This window comes from Schistocerca gregaria, chromosome 1 (genome assembly GCF_023897955.1).
Source record: "Schistocerca gregaria isolate iqSchGreg1 chromosome 1, iqSchGreg1.2, whole genome shotgun sequence".
NCBI lineage: Eukaryota > Metazoa > Arthropoda > Insecta > Orthoptera > Acrididae > Schistocerca > Schistocerca gregaria.
The window spans coordinates 615,601,357-615,621,110 of NC_064920.1; positions in this window are offsets into that span (position 1 = coordinate 615,601,357).

Here is a 19,754-nt window from a genome sequence, read left to right on the forward strand (position 1 = left end):
TATGTGGAAACGGTGATCATATTTGTCACATTATGTTACTCTAAAATAATGTAAGAAGCACTTACTTTCTGGACTCAGTAGTACTAGTTGCCTGTTCCGCGCTAGGAACAAGTACTATGAAACCACATGTGAACATAAACGTCGTGTGTTAAGTGTAACAAAAGCCTCGGTAGACAAGGAAGCGTCCGTGCTACAGCAGGCTAACCGATGTCATGCGTCAAGGCTTGCAAGAAAACAAGACGGTGATAATAATTAATTTTTTTAGTAGCGGAATTAATGATCAGTTAATACTACGACAACGTGTATAATGAATTATATATGTCGAAACAGAAAAATATTCTTAATATTTTCTAACTGACTGCTACAAACAAGGCGGCATTAAAGTGTTAAGAATACCAGTAAACACATATACTACACATGTACGTTTAATGCAGAATGATTATGCTTTAACTGAACTATAAACGGATACGAAAGCAGAAGAGAATACAGTGATAAATCCTCAATAGTTTCTCTTATAGTGTCACGATATGTGATGTTAACAACAAAGCGCTCAGCAGTCTGCCGTAAATCTGACATCAGAATTCTAAGAATAGGTGTTCACACATATATGAGTACATGTAAGCAACTAAGAGGTAACAAGCAGCAAGCCTGAACATTTACTTTTAACAACAAGCAATACTTGGTCTGTGCATATTTTATTTATAAGACTAAGAGTGACAACTGCATATGCAATTTTACACTCGCAGCTAGGAGAATGACACACATAATTGTAATAACAAGTAATTGTAATAAAAGTACAGTATATTTACTGTGGACAAAATCTACATCAGAAAATTGATACAACACTAAGTAAAACGTGTATCGTGTTAGTCACATAAAAAAACTGTAGACGAAAGTCTAGGTGATAACTGCCGAACAACATGTACAAAAGTAGTATCACACAAATTATGTGCGAGATGTAGTACAATGTCTTTCTTTACAATAAGAAAATAAAACGCAACGATAAGCAAAGTTTGTAACTATTATGTGTAATGTATTCATGAAATCAATCAATTTTGCAGACCGAGGTATACATCCTTCTTAACAATCAAGGTCCCGGTAAACGACAATCAATAAGTAAACAACAAGACAGTAAATCTATCTGTGGTATGCAGGTAAAACGCAGCATATCTATCATTCAGTATGGAGTGGATGTCCATAAATCATACATAACGTTAGAGTGATGCACAGATACCTTTTAAGAAGCAAAAATTTATGTATGTCCATCATCCAGATAATCATAATACCATAAAGTAAATATAATTACTATATATTATATGTCATAGATATCCCATGATGATATTCTTGTTCTGTAGGAAGGTTACGTCCTATAAAAGCAAGTGAGAAGAAAACCAGTCCTGAATTTAGTTCAAAAAATGGCTCTAAGCACTATGGGACTTAACGTCTGAGGTCATCAGTCTCCTAGACGTAGAACTACTTAAACCTAACTAACCTTAGGACATCACACACATCCAAGCCCGAGGCAGGATTCGAACCTGCGACCGTAGCAGCAGCGGGATGCCGGACTGAAGAGCCTAGAACCGCTCGGTCACAGTGGCCGGCCTGAATTTAGTACGGAATGACAGTAAGGACAAGTTATAGAAAGCGATTAATATCGAGGTTGTATGTAATGTAGATAAAGTGCCTCAGTTATATGTCGGGAGTGTCTAAATACGGTCAAGCGAAGACCTGTATGTAATATAACGTAGGGTGTAGACATTGAATATATGAGTGTACATCAATATTATACCGGATAAAGTCTCCAGGAAACTTAGGTAGTGTGGAATGCTGCTAGAGCATTTTAGTTAACGTCACTGAACAGCTGTAGAAGTGATGATGGCATATGGCATGTGGCAATAACTAATCACTAGGTCGTAGAGATTTAATTAACACAACATTGCCAAGTAGTCAGTTGCTTGAAAGGATATTGCCATGTCAAATGTACGGTAAGGCGTAGTCGGACAGTAAAGTTGGCTGACGTTCACTTTGGTAATTTTAAAAATAGATCTGCAAGAGCCGTTTTATGTAACGAAACACTTCTTTTTCGCGGCCAGTTTCGGTTGAAAAAATATGAAATTTGCTGAGGGAGGTCGTGAAATATTTCAGCCTCAATCCCTATAGTATCATGAAGTTACGTTAGGCGGCGGCTCCATACGTAGCCTTCTAATGGAGGCGAGTTCCAAGCAGACAGCGGTGATTGAGTTTCTTTTTGCAGTAAAACAGAGCGTCACAGATATTTATAAACATCTGGAGAATTTCTACAGTGAAAAAAGACACGGTGAGTCGTTGGGCGAAGCAAAAAATGTTCAAATGTGTGTGAAATTTTATGGAACTTAACTGCTAAGATCATCAGTCCCTAAGCTTACACACTACTTAACCTAAATTATCCTAAGGACAAACGGACACACCCATGCCCGAGGGAGGACTCGAACCTCCGCCGGGACCAGCCGCACAGTCCATGACTTCAGCTTCCAAGACCGCTCGGCTAATCCCGCGCAGCTTGGGCGAAGCATCTGTCATCAAAGCGACAGTATTGCGTAAAACTGTCCTATCTGCCGCGAGCCAGCCATTTGTACACAGCTACAACTGCTGCAATGTTGCAACGTGCGGACACTGTCACTCGAGGTGATCGACCGATCACAATCAAAAGGCCGCCCGCTGTGGCCGAGTGGTTCTAGACGCTTCAGTCTGGATCCGCGCTACCGCTACGGTCGCAGGTTCGAATCCTGCCTCGGGCATGGATGTGTGTGATGTCCTCAGGTTAGTTAGGTTTAAGGAGTTCTAAGTTCTAGGGGACTGATGACCTCAGATGTTAAGTCCCATAGTGCTCAGAGCCATTTTGAACAATCAAACACCTCACTGCACAACTGGACGTCTCTGCTGGTAGTGCAACATTCGTTGTGGTACTCAAAGGTGGGTTCCCACTGGGTTCCTAGCCGCCTAACAGAAGACCATAAAGGGTAACGAAGGACGATCTGCCGGAAATTGCTTACGCGTTACGAAGCTGATCACGACAATTTCTTGTCGAACATCGTCAGACGATGAAACATGGCTTCACCGCTTCGAAGCGGAAACAAATCGGTGCCACATCACGTTTCCTCTGAAGAAAATCTTCGAAGCCGCATCCTCAGCCGGTTAAGCCATGCCGACGGTTTTCTAGGACTCTGACGGAGGCTTTCTCTTTCTGTTCATAGCCCATAGTGCAACGATTAACTGTGAAGTGTATCCTGCAACCCCCAGGGAACTGAAGAAAGGATTTTAGCACGTTCGTTGCCACAAAAATCCAAACGGACTTCTCCTACTTCTTGACAGCTCATGACACACGTCGGTGCACCCGAGAGGAGCTCACAAAACTTCGTTGGATTGTTCTTCTGCATCCACAATACCTTCCAGATCTGTCACCTGCACACTTCCATTTCTTTGGTCCAATGAAGGGTGCACTCCACGGAAGGCAGTAAGTGGTTGGTGGGCAGGTTACTGAGGCAGCAAGGCACTGGCTCGGACATCGATACCTAGAGTGGTACCACGTGGGCACACAGCCCCTCCCAGTAAGGTGTCGTAAGGCCGTCTGACTGAACGGAGATGATTAAAACAGCGTTTTCAGTCAAAATAGTGGGGGATAACATGTGTACTGGAACCCTGAATGTAACCAAGCTTTCAGAAAAGAATTGTAGCATTACTTGTTGAACACCCCTAGTACATATAGTAATTTTTGAGAATATTTGTCGTGGAGAAACAGTGTCTGGCTCAAAATACTTTAGAAAGGATTGAAAACAGTCTTTAATACAATTAAATATTTCTTTATAATTGTTGCTAGAGTCAGTCAGAATGCAGCTATCTTCAGACCAAAACGGAGCAAGTGTTATGATACCAAGGATGTCAACATTCTGAAAGAAACGGATAACAATTGAAAATGAAAATTTTATGGTGCTCTAGATATAATAACTGAGCAAATCATTACATAGTATTGACCTATTGTGATACTCTAAGATGAGTATAAGGCAATATGGAAATTCATTGAAAGTATTGTACTGCAGTCAACAATGAAGATGTCCCGCCGTTTGGCAATCGTACACTATTTAGTATATTTTGTTGCGTTATTTATCCTGTGATGGGATTTTTATAGTGAAAATTTAAACTTTTGTTGTTTTTCTGCAGTTTTCCATATTATAGTTCTGAAGATGGCTTGTAGATAAGCCGAAACTACTAATCAAATAAAATAAATTTTGTGATCCTATTAATGAATTTTCTCAATTCACGACTTTAACTCAAAAGATCACTTACCTCCGTAGTTGCCCATGCCGAATAATATGATGGGTAAATGTGGCAATTTACCACTTCTGACAGCGTCACAACTCGTTCCAGCACACGACACAACCGAGCAGCTCGATCGATTCAATTAAATCTGTGTTGCACTTGTTACCGCATGGGGCGTGGAGGGTGAACACCTTCCGCCAGTACAATATCGATCCCTCACGTTTTCGCATGTGTCAGGTGGGGAAAAAAGAGAAAAAAATCTATCACATCATGGTAATATGGTTAGGTACTTTGAACTATGTTGTAAGTGTGGCTAAATTTGTTTACTTATTTGTCTCCCTATTCTGGAGAAAAGGCTAAAACAACAGCGCTAATTTTAATAACTGTTACTCTTCTTTTGAATGCTGTGGCATGAACAGCATCCAATTGAATTACCTACGCTTGTAGGGCGTTGCAGATATCTGATACGAGTTCCCAGTGAGAGAGTGCTGCCAACCTGAGAACAGAAACGTCGCGTTTTTGTGGTGCCCTCTGGCTGTGCCGCACGAGGGCCAGCTAACACGACAGCAGAGCAGCAGGCTAGCGTTTGGGCTGCCACCAACCGCTAATGAGGCGGCCGTGCCGTAACGAACCGAACTGCTGTACTCGTTACCGGGCAGTCCCAACGGCGGGCAGCGGCTCACAGCAAGTGCTGGCCACCTCTGCTGACTCACGCACCAGCCGCCACAATTTGGCCTATCGTACCGAATTGGCCGCTGCGAGGAAATTAAACTTCAAAGGTTTGCAGTTAGCTGCCGTCACGACCTTTCCTCGTTCGCACTACGCGTTGCTGATTAAGGTGTAACAGCAGTAGAAGTAGTAGCCCATGCCGGGAGCTTGGGCTGCACAGTTCCAATATACTTGATTTATTTTTTAAAGGACATCATAGTCACCTTTGACTGCAGAAGTATTTACTTCACAATTTCAGATTCAGCCTTTGGTCCGCCTTCGAGTGGTACTGCAAGCGATTTTGTTTCAGCCCACGTCAGACTTTAAAATCCTTCAAAACAAATACGTCTAATTCACAGCGTAATGGACGGTTGTCGACAATAATTACCAAGGTAAACAATATCGTTCCCATGTCTACGTTCATAAAAACCAGTTCTCAAAAACTGATGCCACACTCTTCCAAACATATGTCACCCCCTGAGGGACTGTGCTATAGCAAAACTCTACTAATACCAGTACTGCTGGCCTCTGGTTTGATCACAACCAAGGCAGAATCTTCCTACATTTCGGTAAGGAGCCTGAAGATGGCGTAGTAAAATGCTGAAACTGGTTGCAAATAAAATAAAGCTGGAAACTGGACGAACGAGAGGTGTTTAATTTGACATCCTGTATCGAACAGCCGAGTCCCGCAACCATCTCTAAAAAGATGGGCATACAGAGACTAAATGGAAGGTCACTCCCAATTTGTACATGGTGCAAATTGGCAGTTTGCAGCTTTATGTTAATGGGAGAATTAATTTAAATTGCTTGACAAAGCCCTTGGTGCCGTGTAAGAAACCTCTCAGTTTCCTCTTTTAGTACCAGTGGGATAGTAGGCAAACCCCACCGTCTGATGTGATACTTGCCGCTCGGAATTAGCAGAGCGGTCTCAGGCGCTGCTGTCATGGACTATGCGGCTGGTCCCGACGGAGGTTCGAGTCCTCCCTCGGGCATGGGTGTGTGTGTTTGTCCTTAGGATAATTTAGGTTGAGTAGTGTGTAAGCTTAGGGACTGATGACCTTAGCAGTTAAGTCCCATATTATTTCACACACGTTTCAACATTTGATGTGATACTTGGATAGCGTGGTTTTTTCGTGCACCCTCTTGCCACTCAGATGCCTGTGTGATGGTCTCAGGTGTCCCGAATGTAACAACCACTGGTTCATCGCTATATGAGGAACTGTTGCAGCTTGATGGTTCATTGCCACAATCACATACAGAAATAGTAGGCAATGATCTATTACACTCAACACAATGATTTCATACTGATATCGGTGCAAAGTAACCAGAGTGTCCAAACTGATCGTTTGGAGTGTTCTACTTGCCTGACATAACGTTTTTGCACACTTTTCGCATTTTGACGTATGCAGTACATCTTGTTTCGGCATACTCCACTAAAAATTCTTCGTAGTCTGTCATTCTGTATCCCATCAGCCTTTGTCTTCAGCTACCATAGTCATCGGCCCTTCTTATCATTTGATAATGTAAACAAACTAGCATGACGATGCACTTCTCCCACCTTGTTTGTCTGTAAAATAAAAAATTGACGTTCTCAGCAAGTGGTTAACATTTTGCCAGTCGTCCTCTGATACACCAGTATATTGTACAGAACACATCGTGAGTTAACCTATTTACTTTATTATGATTCTTACAAAACTGATGTACGACTTCAAAGTGGAACAGCTAAGCATACCACCGACTGGTGGCTAGATGCGTCCCGCAGCCCTAGAAGCCATTTTAGTGTTGCATGATCTGTTGTAACTTTAAACAGTTGACTATACAAGTTGCTATGGAAATAAGTGATTCCGAAGATCAAACGGGAAATCCCTTTTTCAATAGTTGGATAGTTTCTCTCTGCCTTTTTTAGCTGCCGAGAAGCATAAGTTGTCAGGTGCGCAGCTATGTTAAATTTCCTGACTGAAAATGCACTGCAAGGCATAGTTGCTCGAATCACATGATAATATAAATTCTTTTTTATAATCCAAGAATGTGAGGACAGGACAAGAGATATACTAATTCCTTTGTCGCACAAAAGTTTCTTCACATTCTTGTGTCCACAGAAACTGCGTTCCCTTTTTCAGCAAATAGCTCAGTGGTGTTGCTATTTCTGTAAATATCGGCACAAATTTTCCATAGTAATTTGCTGTTCCGAGATAACACCATAATTATTTCACCATTACAGGTGTAGGAAATTCCTACATGGCTTGCACAAGCAGAGGATTGTTCTGCACTCCAAGCTGGCTGATAATAGGGCCAAAATAGCGAACCTCCTTTAGCACAAAATGATGCTTTGCTAAGCTAAGCGTTAGTAGTGTTTCTGCCACTGATAACAAAGGACATCATGCAATGGTACCACGTGTTTCTGGGTGACCTTGCAAAAACTATAATATCGTTTAGGTACAGCATTGTCTTGGTTTCAAACCTCATAGCACACTGTCCATTATGCGCGTCCAGTGTGCGTTGTTGCTGACGCGTTCTTATATCTGTATGGTATTGGGGTACTGGAAATGACTGCATGGGACCATAAACACCGCCTTGGCTCGCTCCTTTGAGGTTGAAGCTATCTGATGAGAACCATTCTGCTAATGTATGGTTGTAAAGTAACAGAATTGCACTATTTCTTCGTATTTGAAACCCCTAGGAGTTTAGGCGAATTTATGAGGTTTAAATATATGTGATTTAGCATGTGCAGGGTGATTATGATTAAACTTTCAAATCGCTGTACAAATAACACCACTGGTCGGAATAACGTCAAACTGCAACGGAATATTATCGGAGAATGGGGAAAACGAATGACAGAAGAAAAATAAATAGTTATAAAATGTAGCAATAGATGGCGCTGCAAACATCATAGTTCTATAGTGGTCGACTAAAAATGACAAATGAATCTCACAATAACGCCTAATGTTTGCGTTTGATGTTAAACAAGCTGTATTTCTCAGTGTGCATTGGTGTACAGGTGTGATATTGTTACTTACGTAAGCCCATTCACCACGGAAAGGTCATATCACATCGGATGGAAAAATCGGTTTTCAATTGTCCTGAGGAAAAAAATCGCATAAAAAGTATCAATCACATCTGTTTTAATTATCCTGTGAAGTATCTGCGCTAGCAGAATAGAAATGCGGAAAACAAAAGTCCAAAACAATTCATTGGAATCACCTAAACGAAACAATAATACAGTCTGAAAAAGAACAACAGACTCGATCCCAACTGCGAAACGACGCAATTATAATATACCAAATAATAATAACAGAAAACACCTGTCTCTTCACGGAGAGCAAACACAATAAACAATTCTATAAGAGATGTCTGACCGTGACTGTCGAGGTGGCAGCTCTGTATTGTAAGTTGGCTGCTTCTGTGTTGGCAGCGCTGTGTAGCGCTTTGCATTGGATCGCTGACTGCGCTTCCTTTGTAAGAGACTCTGTGGCTGGTTGGACTCGTTGTTGGAAGTTAATCAACAGAAGTGTTGGGCAGTTGGAAGTTAGTCACCAGCAGTGACTGTTGGGCAGTTGGAAGTGAACAGCCAGCAGTGATGGATGTTAAAAGTGAGAAGTTATCATTGACGCAGAGGAGAGGTGAGAAGTGTTAGCGAAGGCTAACGATCTGGAAGTATCCGACTTGGATATTGAAAATTATTCATGATTATATATCTTTCTACTGGATGTCAATGACGATTTATATTCGTGTTTGAACTGGATGTCACATTATTAAGTAAAAAATACATTATTTGGTTTGCAACAAAATCTTTCCTTTGCTAACCACATGCCTATTAGTAGTTAGTGGCTTTCGTAGCTAGAATCTTTTATTTAGCTGGCAGTATTGTAGCTCGCTGTATTGCAGTAGTTCGAGTAATGAAGATTTTTGTGGGGTAAGCGCTTAATGAAATGTATAGGTTATTGTCAGGATTGCTTCTTATTCAGGGCCATTTTTTTGTATTAATTATTTGAAGTTCGGTTGTAATTTTTTGAGCAGTCAGATTGCGCTGCGCTAGAATATTGTGGGTCAGTGTCGACATGATAAAAAGTAAAGAGAAAGTGGGCACAGTACGTTCAGTTTTACTTTGCTGTTTCAGAATCAAATAACGTCGAAGTTTCATCTTCTCAGTAATTCAGCAATTTAAGTACATACACACACATTTAAATAAAGAAGTTTCAGTATCCTTCCAAGCGGTGCGTCGAACTGCCCTTTGCTGGAACTGCGTCGCCTTATAAAGTCCTTTAGCGGAGGTATCTTCCGGAACTATTTGCGATTAAGTGCCTGGCGTATCAAAGTAGTTCCTGGGCTTGCTGCGACCTCTGGTGAAACTGTTATTAGGCTCCGCGAATGGGTAGCGGTCCCTGGCGGCCGTTGGTGGAGACCTGGTGTTGTATTGTGATGGGGCTGCTGGGAAGTCTTTGTTTTGACAACACAGACGACGTAGGTTTTCCTGGTGAGTATACGACCAGTGATGCAGGCATCCCGTATTGATTGGTTGCCGATGCAATAGGTGCTACGATGTAAGAAGTGGGCGGCCATGGCATCCTGAGGCCAAAAACCTCATAAAAAGCATCAATCAAAATCAAATCGGATTATTAATTTCCGTGTGGCTGGCCCAAAATATGTTCACTATGCTGTCCACTGTTTTCTGCAAGAAGCTGAAATCGAGAAACAGCATGTCAGACAGCTGATCAAAGTGTTTCCAGGATCACGTTCTGAATGTGTTGCGCAACGCGTGCCTTCAATGCAGCTAACTTTGCAGTCGGAACACTGAACACAACATCTTTCAGATAGCCCCAGCCCGCACCTCGTGGTCGTGCGGTAGCGTTCTCGCTTCCCATGCCCGGGTTCCCGGGTTCGATTCCCGGCGGGGTCAGGGATTTTCTCTGCCTCGTGATGGCTGGGTGTTGTGTGTTGTCCTTAGGTTGGTTAGGTTTAAGTAGTTCTAAGTTCTAGGGGACTGATGACCATCGATGTTAAGTCCCATTTCAACCATCAGATAGCCCCACCGCCAAAAGTCACACGGATTAAGATCAGGTGATCCGGACGGTCAGGCTGTGGGGAAATGGCATCTGATAATTCTAGCAATTCCGGAATGGTGCTTCAGCAGCTACTGAACTGGATTTGTAATATGCGGAGGTGCTCCGTCTTGCATAAAAATTTCCCACCCACATATCCACTATGTTGGAGAACTGGAATAACGTGGTTGCGCAAAAGTCACTCATAGCGCTTACCAGAGATGTTACAGATAAAAGGACCGGAAACATCTGTCCCTTCGAAAAAGGATGGCCTATGATGAATGACGCCGTAAACCCGCACCACACAGTGACCTTTTTCGGATGAAGTGTATTGGTTGATTTGGGTGTGGATTTTCCGTTGCCCATATTCAACAAATCTGTGTACTGACATATCCTGTCAGATGGCTGTGGGTTTCGTCTGTCTACAAAGTCTTCCACGGCCAATCATTTTCCACATCCATGCGATCTGGATATTCTAAAGCAAAGGTCTCTCTTCCTGGCAGGTCAACAGGGAGCAACTAGTGCACATGGGTAATTTTGAATGGATGGCAAAGAAGTAAGTTTCGTAGAATTTTATGCACTGTCCTCACGGGTATGCACAATGTTCGTACAATTCTCCGTGCACTACACAGTTGCACACTACGTCTCCTCCTTCACTGCTGTGGCCACTGCTTCCACTGACGTCGAATCAATTCGTTTCCTCCCTCTACCAGGTTGCACAACAACAGTACGCGTCTTTTCGCTGTCGATTCTGACAGGAGCAGCCATATCAATCAACTGTTCACTGTGACTCACTCTCTGCACTCCACTCCTACTGATAACGAATCCTTAGCCAGTTATACCACTTCCTGCTGCTGCTGGTATTACGCCATACTCATCTGACCAGAAATCCATGTCTTTTTTCTATTTCACCTCTCTGACTCCTACTACATTTAGTTTGAACCTTAGATTTCCTCTTTTCAGATTTTATAGCGCCCCTACCAAGTTAAGACTTCTGACATTCCATTGCCCGATTTATAGAATTCAACTGTCTAATTGATTATGCAATCTTTGTTTCATAGTCAACTCCCATTTATAGTCCTCTCACGAAGATCCGAATTGGGGACTGGTCAGGAATATTTTGCCAATGAGAGTGATCACCACGACATTTTTTTTTTTCTATTACAGGCCGCAGGTAGTGTGAATACACGTTACCTATCTGTAACGCAATTGATTCTATTGCGGTATGCGTCCTCATGCAGTTTTAGGGGCAGTTACGAACCCAAGGGCAAGAGAAAGTACTGAACCTCTAATACCTTATTTGCCTTGTTTGACAAGGCCCTTGACAGAATGGGGGTGGCTTCTTATGCCGGAAGACTTCGGTCGCCATCTCTGATAACGTTTATTGAAAGTTTGTTCAGAGGCAGGGTTCGGACCCGGAACCGAAAGTATTTCGATAATTAGTTAAGACGCTACCCCTAGACTACATGTACAAGTGGCAATGAGTTATCAGTTTTAGATACCCCGCCGATAGGACTCATTACCTCGTGTGACTAAAGAGCCTGTCGTGTTTCACAAGAACGATATTTTCTGAATCCGGCATGATGTCAGTGGCATGTGTCTACAATTTAGCAAAATATTTATGTTTTCTTTCTTGTGTACTAGTATGACCTGCAGCCATTTTAGGTCTGCACGATCCTCCTAAACTCTTCCGTCCCACATCCTTCCTAAAACACTCCCCATCGAACAACCCTGTTCGCCTACCGATCAATTTCTGTAACAAGAGGAAAGTTCAGTGTTCAGTTTTTGTGAGAAACTACCGTTAGCTGACCACATTTTGAAAAATAGTGTAATATTTTTCACAAAAAATTTCCATGTGCAACATCCCATTTTAATCATTATAAAAATATGTTGACATTTATATCGCTTCAAGTAATTTAGAAAGTGAGTTTTATGTTTTGTTAATGCTCTTGTCTCAGAGCATTAATGTTCAAGTGCCTGCTAGTACTCTTCCTGATGGGTGAGGGTGATACACAACAGTAAAAGTAGATTAAAAATGTTGTTGTTTGTGTATTTCGGTTAGGGAGATTTGAGTGAAGTGCAGACAAACTATAGTGGGCTGGATGTGTGTGTCGTTCTCTAAACTAGAAGTCAATAAGCAATTTAAGTGTGAGCGCCCAAAGATTACGTCATAAACTTAACTTCAGGGTTCATAACAAGCTGAATTAATTAATGCATCTGCACTCCATTGCAGGTGTTAGGTCCAAGGGTTCACTTGTGCCAGCTGTGTGTTCTATTTACAAAGCAGTAATTCAAAACATGCCACAATATAACTAATTATTTAAACACAGTCCGTATACACGTTCAGAATTGTAACAGTGATCGATACGTCTGTAATCAATGCGCTTTCGTCAGGACGTTAAACTCTAATCTGCTCTGAACATGCACCGACCATTTTACGGCAATAGTGCCAACCTAACTTTGGAAGGTAATCACAAAAATGCAGATATTGTCGTTCACAACGGAGTACCTCAATATAAACTCTGCGGCATACCTCTCCCAAACAATTTAAGGCGGGCCAAATTTCGCGCATGTAAGCTGTGCGGGCCACGCTCGGGCAAAAGCCGAGCCTGTCTCGGATTTTCTCGATCCTTATCCTAAATACCAGGAAAATTGCAACATTTCAATCAGTACTGCGGTGTGGCATTTTTCGATCGGCGCTCTCTTTAGTTAGATAGAACCATGGAGTCAGTTTAGTCTACACTTCGCTGCTCGTACGCGATATGAAAGACGTTTACAGATTCAATTACCTTTCACACAAAAAGGTGATCTAGCGATACACCGTCTCAACCCTACAAAAATGAAATGGAATGACAGAACAGAGGGATGAAAATTCTCAATATATATTATGCAGTCTCATAAGTGAGGTGTACTGCAAATTTGCTACGACAAAACATTAAAACACCATGCAGAAAGAATTTGAAGATTTAGTTGATAATGAAAGAGCACAAAATTACAACGATCGAGAGTCGGAATTCATTGTTCTGTACATTAGGCAGCACTTTGTGCTAAATTTGCCGGCGTGGAGTACGTGAAGAAATCGATGGAGAGAACAGTAAAATTTCATAAATCGCACGCATTATTCTAGTGACAGATTCAACAGTTTTCGATGGAAATGAGTGCTGAGTCTGGAAACTTTGCATATTACTGCAAAGTACGCTACGTTGGTACCGTCACGGGACATACCTGGAACCATTTTTTGGATTAAAGCTCCCTATTGTTGATTTTGTAAAGCAAAAAGACGTGCAGTAACGCAAATTAGAACATCCGGAATGGATTGCAGGCGTCGCATTTTTAGCGAACTTGACAGCATATTACCCAGATCAACAAGGGACCCCTTGAGTGCGGAGTTGCAAGTTCAGTTTTTAGTAATGCTCATTTGAAAGTGTTGTGTTAACAACTGTGGGAGGAAAGTATCAGCTGCTAATAACCACCATCCGCGTCAGGAGGGTGCGGAGATCAGCCTTCTATGAGCTGTGTTTCACATTCAAGACATGTTCAAAACAAACCATTAACTTGCACCATGAACACCGAATGAAAAATGGCGCACCACAGTGATCATATATGTTCCAAAGTGAACTCCTTGGGAGTTTCAATCCGTGCCGATCGTTCAGCTACATACCCACTCTTGCGTATGCGAACATGTTGATGTAATGGGGTGATGACAACTGATGGAATGTGATAGCCCGCCACAGAATGAAAAACAGGCTGTCTTGGACCTTATGGTAAACCTGTCTATCCTTTAAGGCGTAGCTATAAATAGTGCGATAGTATATTTTATAGGCAAGGAAAAAACAACCTGAGGGTGAATTTGTCCACGTTTCCAGGTAGTCTGAACTGCAACATCGCACACTTTTTAGGGGTATTAGTTTGCTCTAACTGAGCACAATCCTTATACGCAGGCCTATAATCAAGAAAATGCAAGTTATTTTGACCATCTACTGGCCAAAACCAGTACTCATATCATAGCTGTATGTCTCTAACGCCCATTTTCCCACTTTTGCTTGCCGTGACGTAAAAATTCGTTATTGCCCTTGCAAGATCACGCACACGAGAAGAATAGTAGGGGTAGAGCACCTTCAAATTCTCGCAGCACAATAAATAACTTTCCAGCCAATTTATGATGCAGATTAACAGTCGGCATAATTGTATACGAATGCGTTAAGACATTGATGTTATTTGGTCTTGGTGCAATTCTCTTTCATATGCGTTTCCTCTTCAAATATAGATTGGTAGTAGTTGAACAAAAAATTCCTTACTGAAACATGCGAGAAGTTTGTTTATCTCATCTACAAATTTTCGTGCCGATTCCGCAGTTTACTATGAATTGTCACATTGACTCTTCGTTCGAAATTAGTTTATCTTACGTCTTCCAGTTTTAAGCGCTGTTTGACGTTGTGCAACCACCCACTGCTTCCCTAGAAGTCACTGTGATCTGTGTCACCCGTAATTTGATGTACATAGCGTAGTAGGTCATTGCCACGCTCTTGCAGTGTCTTGTATCAAGCTTCCTTGAAACGCACAAACACCAGTTTTTGCACCAATTGGGCCTTGTCGTGCGTTGAATATCTGTACTTCTTCTTATGCATTACATTTTCATATTTCTGTGGACTTATTCGAAAGCTGTTCATAACTTTTTTTACTATGCTGCGGATGATCTTCCATGTACGTAATTATGTCCTATCCGCTCCGTGGACAACGACTGTACATTGCTTTGTTTATCTGGAGAATGGGTTTGTTAGTCCTTGTCCGACAAGGATGATAACCTACAAGGCTCCACAAGTGTTTCAACATCACTTTCATTATTTAAGTACATATCGTCATCTCTGTACTGCTCATATACATTATCTGCACATTCGAGAGTACATGACACCACACATTTCACTGAATCAGATTCAAATAATGATTCACATGGATCTAAGCACTATGGGACTTAACATCTGAAGTCATCATTCCCCTAGAACTTGGAACTACTTAAACCTAACTAAGCTAAGGACAACACACACATCCATGCCCGAGGCAGGATTGGAACCTGCGAGCGTAGGAGCAACGCGGTTACGGACTGAAGTGCCTAGAATCGTTCGGCCATAGTGGCCGGCGAATCACATTCAGAAACGCTAATATTTCACCTGCCACTTCTTTGACGGTGTGCGAAATTCCTTGGGCTTCTTTCTAACGAAATGTCAACTTCAACAACTGTAGTTGTCGGTATAATGCAATGTTTGCTTTGTTTATCGATGCCACTGCTCTGATTTGTATCAGAGCACTGTAGCAGTGTTTTGAGTTACTCGTCGTCTAAACAGTTCAACTACGCTCCGTAGCCCGAGGCTGTGCTCACCATAGTATGTCTGCAGTCTCACTCATTGTTTACATTAGCAGCCAATATTACGTTCCATGGTAGGCAATATGTGGGAATTCGAATGCCGTAAACATCATTAGCATTTTGACACCTGACGCCGAAGGGGTTCCTTGTAAGATATAGCCAGGGGATGAACCTGTTCGCTCGTGGACGCGGGAGTGTTCATACGTGCTCTGCGATTGTTCTTCTTTGTGAAACTTGTGTTTCCCTTCTATTGCGAATGCATAACAGCTTTGAGTACGGCACTGTTCTCTGTAACGTACTTTAACACTTCAATTTAGTTTCTGTGGCGATAAGCCCCGCCGTGTATCTTAAGGCATGCGGAGAAGGTGGTGGTGATTTCGTCACTCCCGCGGGACAAAATCACCAAAAACCAACTGCGCAGCGGCTACATCCAGATGCAGCTTCCGTACTAGCTCATTCAGGAACTATACTGGACAGCACTGCGGTAGGTATCAGCTACTCGTTACTGGTTATTTGGGGCGCTTCTGCAATACACCCGGCAGATGAGCAGATGGAGTTTTCGGAACAGGAATCCTCCGGCTTTTCCGCCACGAGAAACATGCGCCAAAGTGAGGTAAGCGTGAATTTAAGGAATTCCAAAATGTTTGTACCGGTCACCAGTCATATCTCTTCTGCAAATGATGTTACAAATATAGCTGATCCCTCCTGTAACAACTGCTTCTGGTCTGAGCCCTAACAACTACACTGTTCTCTTCCCTCCTCCCGAGGTATCTGTACCTACGTAATGGTCTATCAGTTTATACCAACTTACAGATAGTGGGCCGTGTGTTGTTTATGTGGAAAATTTGAATAAAAAAAGGTTAAGCCAATTGTGCCCTAAGGCTCTCGGGGAATTGTTGTACCTCTCCTTGCCAGAAATTAAGAATGCTACTGTAAATATTTCTTCAATAGGAAAAAACGAAATTAACATGTAAGTGAACACTCTAGACAAGGCTAATTCCTTAGTTACCAGTGCGGTATTGCAGTCCTGCTTTTGTTGTCCGCAGACTGGGAGTAATCAGGAAAGTAGACATAAACCTTGAAGAAACGGAGATTTTGGAAGCTGTAAAATCTCCCATTCCTGTTAAGTTTTCGGAGGTTTACGAAGAGACATGGTAAAGACCAAACCTGCACATCTTCTTGTTAATCTTCGACTCTCAAACATTGCCGGAAGCTGTGAATATCCATGACACAAAATGTCCTATAGATCTTTACGTGGCAGCTGTCAGGCAGTGCTTTAAGTGCCTTCGTTACGGTCACATCAGTAAGCAATTTCGATCCCAGATAAGATGCGTGAAATGCAGTGGGCTACATTCTGTCGAATCTTGTGCCTCTCCTATTACTATTTGCGCTCACTTCAGGGAACAACACGCAGCCACTAATCAGTCGTGCCCTGAATAGAATAGAATACCATACACAGCGATGAGCTCAAGAGTTATCTACGTTCAGCAATATTGACGTCAAGAATGTGCTGTCTCTTGCTCGTAGGCCAAAATATGCATCTATCACAGGAGGTCAACAATATCTTTTTCTTTTTGAACAGTTCTCGGGTATCCGACCCGGTAGCGTCGTAATTTCTCCACAATATTTCGGCAGACGTACACGCAGCCATCTTCAGGTGGTTCCTGACGAATGCTGTGCTGTTCCTCTCGGCGTCCTATATATACTAGCCGTTACCGCCTCCAGCGTTCGTCTCCTGGTGTCTTCGGTGCGGCCGGCGCGGCAGCTACTGGATGGTGGTGGGGGAATCGGCGCCTTGGTCTGAACTGGAGTCTTTCCATCAACGTAGTCAGGCTTGGAACCCTGCACTCAGCATGGAGACAAAGATGCGGTCCCAGAGATCGAGGACCGCCCCCGACGGCGGCAGCATAGAGACTGCAGACCTCAGTTCAGACCCAGGCGCCGCTTCGCCCTCCACCTCCAGTAGCCTCCGCGCCGTCGCACAGAAGAGACCAGGAGAGGAACGGCAGAGGGGGTAACGGCTAGTAGATATAGGGCGCCGAGAGGAACAGCACAGCATTCGTCAGGAACGACCTGAAGATGGCAGCGTGTTCGTCTGCCAAAATATTGTGGACAAATTAAGACGCTACACGGTCGGATACCCGAGAACTGTTCAAATTGTAAATACGCCGGGAAAACTTCAGACCGCAATATTTCTTTCCGTCGCCGATCATTGCCATTCCGACAAAGTTAAGCGCTCCGGACTTTCAAAACTCACAACTCTTCCCGCCGCTGTCCACTACAAGCAAGCAGTCGACAGCGAGGAAGTGAGGACGGAACGCAATGTGTGAACGTGCCCCGACAGACTATCGTCGCTTACCGACCTCCCTGGCGGCAAGCGGAAGTAAACAAAATAGTAACATCCATGGGTGGTCTCAGTACCGCAGCATATTACGAGGGTCAGTCAAAAAGTAATGCCTCCTATTTTTTTTCTACATTTAATTGTCAGGAAATTTAAATGCAATTACATAGGTTGAAAACCACAACATTGAGGATCATTTTGTCATTTTTCAATGTAATCTCCGCCCATCTCTACAGTTTTGGTCCATCTTTGAACAAGGGCATGTATCCCAGCACGGTAAAAATCACAGCTCTGCTTCCTAAGCCATTGACGCACGGATGTTTTGACGGCCTCCTCATCTTCAAAATGAATCCAACGATGAGCTTCTTTTAGTGGCCCGAACAGATGGAAGTGTGATGGTGCCAGGTCAGGGCTGTATGGGGGATGAGGCAAAACTTCCCATCCAATTTTGACAATCTCGTCAGAGGTGTGACGACTGGTGTGTGGTCTTGCATTGTCATGCAAAAGAAGAACATCTGCCATTGATTTTGTTGGGTGAACTCGCTGAAGACGTGCTTTAAGTTTTTTGAGGATTGTGACATATTGAACAGAATTTATTGTGCATCCCTGCTCCAAAAAATCAACCAGAATCACACCCTCTGTATCCCAGAAAACTGTTGCCATAACTTTCCCTGCCGATCGCACTGTTTTGAATTTTTTATTCCTCGGTGAGCTTGTGTGACGCCACTCCATTGACTGCCTCTTTGATTTGGGTTCAAAAAAATGCACCCATGTTTCGTCCCCGGTCACAATTTTTTTCAGAAACTCATCTCCCTCCAAATGGAAGCGCTGCAAGTGTTGGGAGGCTATTGTTTTCCTTGCCTCTTTATTCTGATCGGTTAACATTCTTGGAACCCACCGTGCACAAACTTTTGAGTACCCCAATTGTTTAATAATCGTGATCACACTGCCTTTACTAAGAGAAATAATGCGACACACTTCATCTGCAGTCACCCGACGGTCACCACGAATGATGTCATCAACTTGCTGAATGTTGTGTGGAGTCACTGCACTGCCTGCCGCTCCGCTTTTCGTCAGTCAACGATGTTTGCCCTTCAGCTTCCTTACAACGACGAACCCATCGTCTAACAGTGCTGACATCCACTGTCACAACACCATACACCTTCTTCAGTCTTTCATGAATGCGTATGGGCGTTTCACCTTCTGCATTCAAGAATTCAATCACACAACGCTGTCTCAAACGAACATCGATGTCGGCCATCTTACAAACTTCTGCTGTGCTGCCACCTGTTGACACAGAAAGTTACTACTGCAGTGGATTGCAGGAGAAGGTTTGAGGAATGGCGCCAAATTCAAATTTTTCACTTAACTTAATTTTTTTAAGTAGAAAAAAAGTGGGAGGCATTACTTTTTGACCGACCCTCGTACATCCAACGCAACATGTGTCCATTCCCACAAACCGGAGTGCCTATCTGACTGTTGCTCACATACTAACAGCTCCACAAGTACCGACCCAATGACGACCTCCAGTTCATGCTGAAGTCTTCGATTAAATAATAAATTTTATTGCTACTGTCCTGCAAAATATGAGACAAAACGGTGTTATACATGGTTCCGATATCCGGCAACTCGCCACCGGCACATTTGAGTCTCTCTTTGCCTAAATTATGACTGCTTTAAAGGTACTACACTAGAACGCGAGATCGACCGACTGTAACAAAGAAAGCTTGAAGCGAGTACTGTTAATCAGTCAGCGAAACTTGGTTCAAGTTTGAGCAGACTGTTCGCTTCCAAAATAATTTCATGTTACGGGAGGACCGTCTCAATATACTATACTAGTAAAAACTTCGCTGTCGCATCAACCATACTCCCTCTACACGGCAGCAGCGGCAACATCGAATCAGTTGGTGTGTAGAACATCGAATCAGTTGCTGTGCAGACACAAACTGCCCACAAAGCCTACACAACTCTGTCGTTGTATAACGCTTCTCACCATGATAACGTGAAA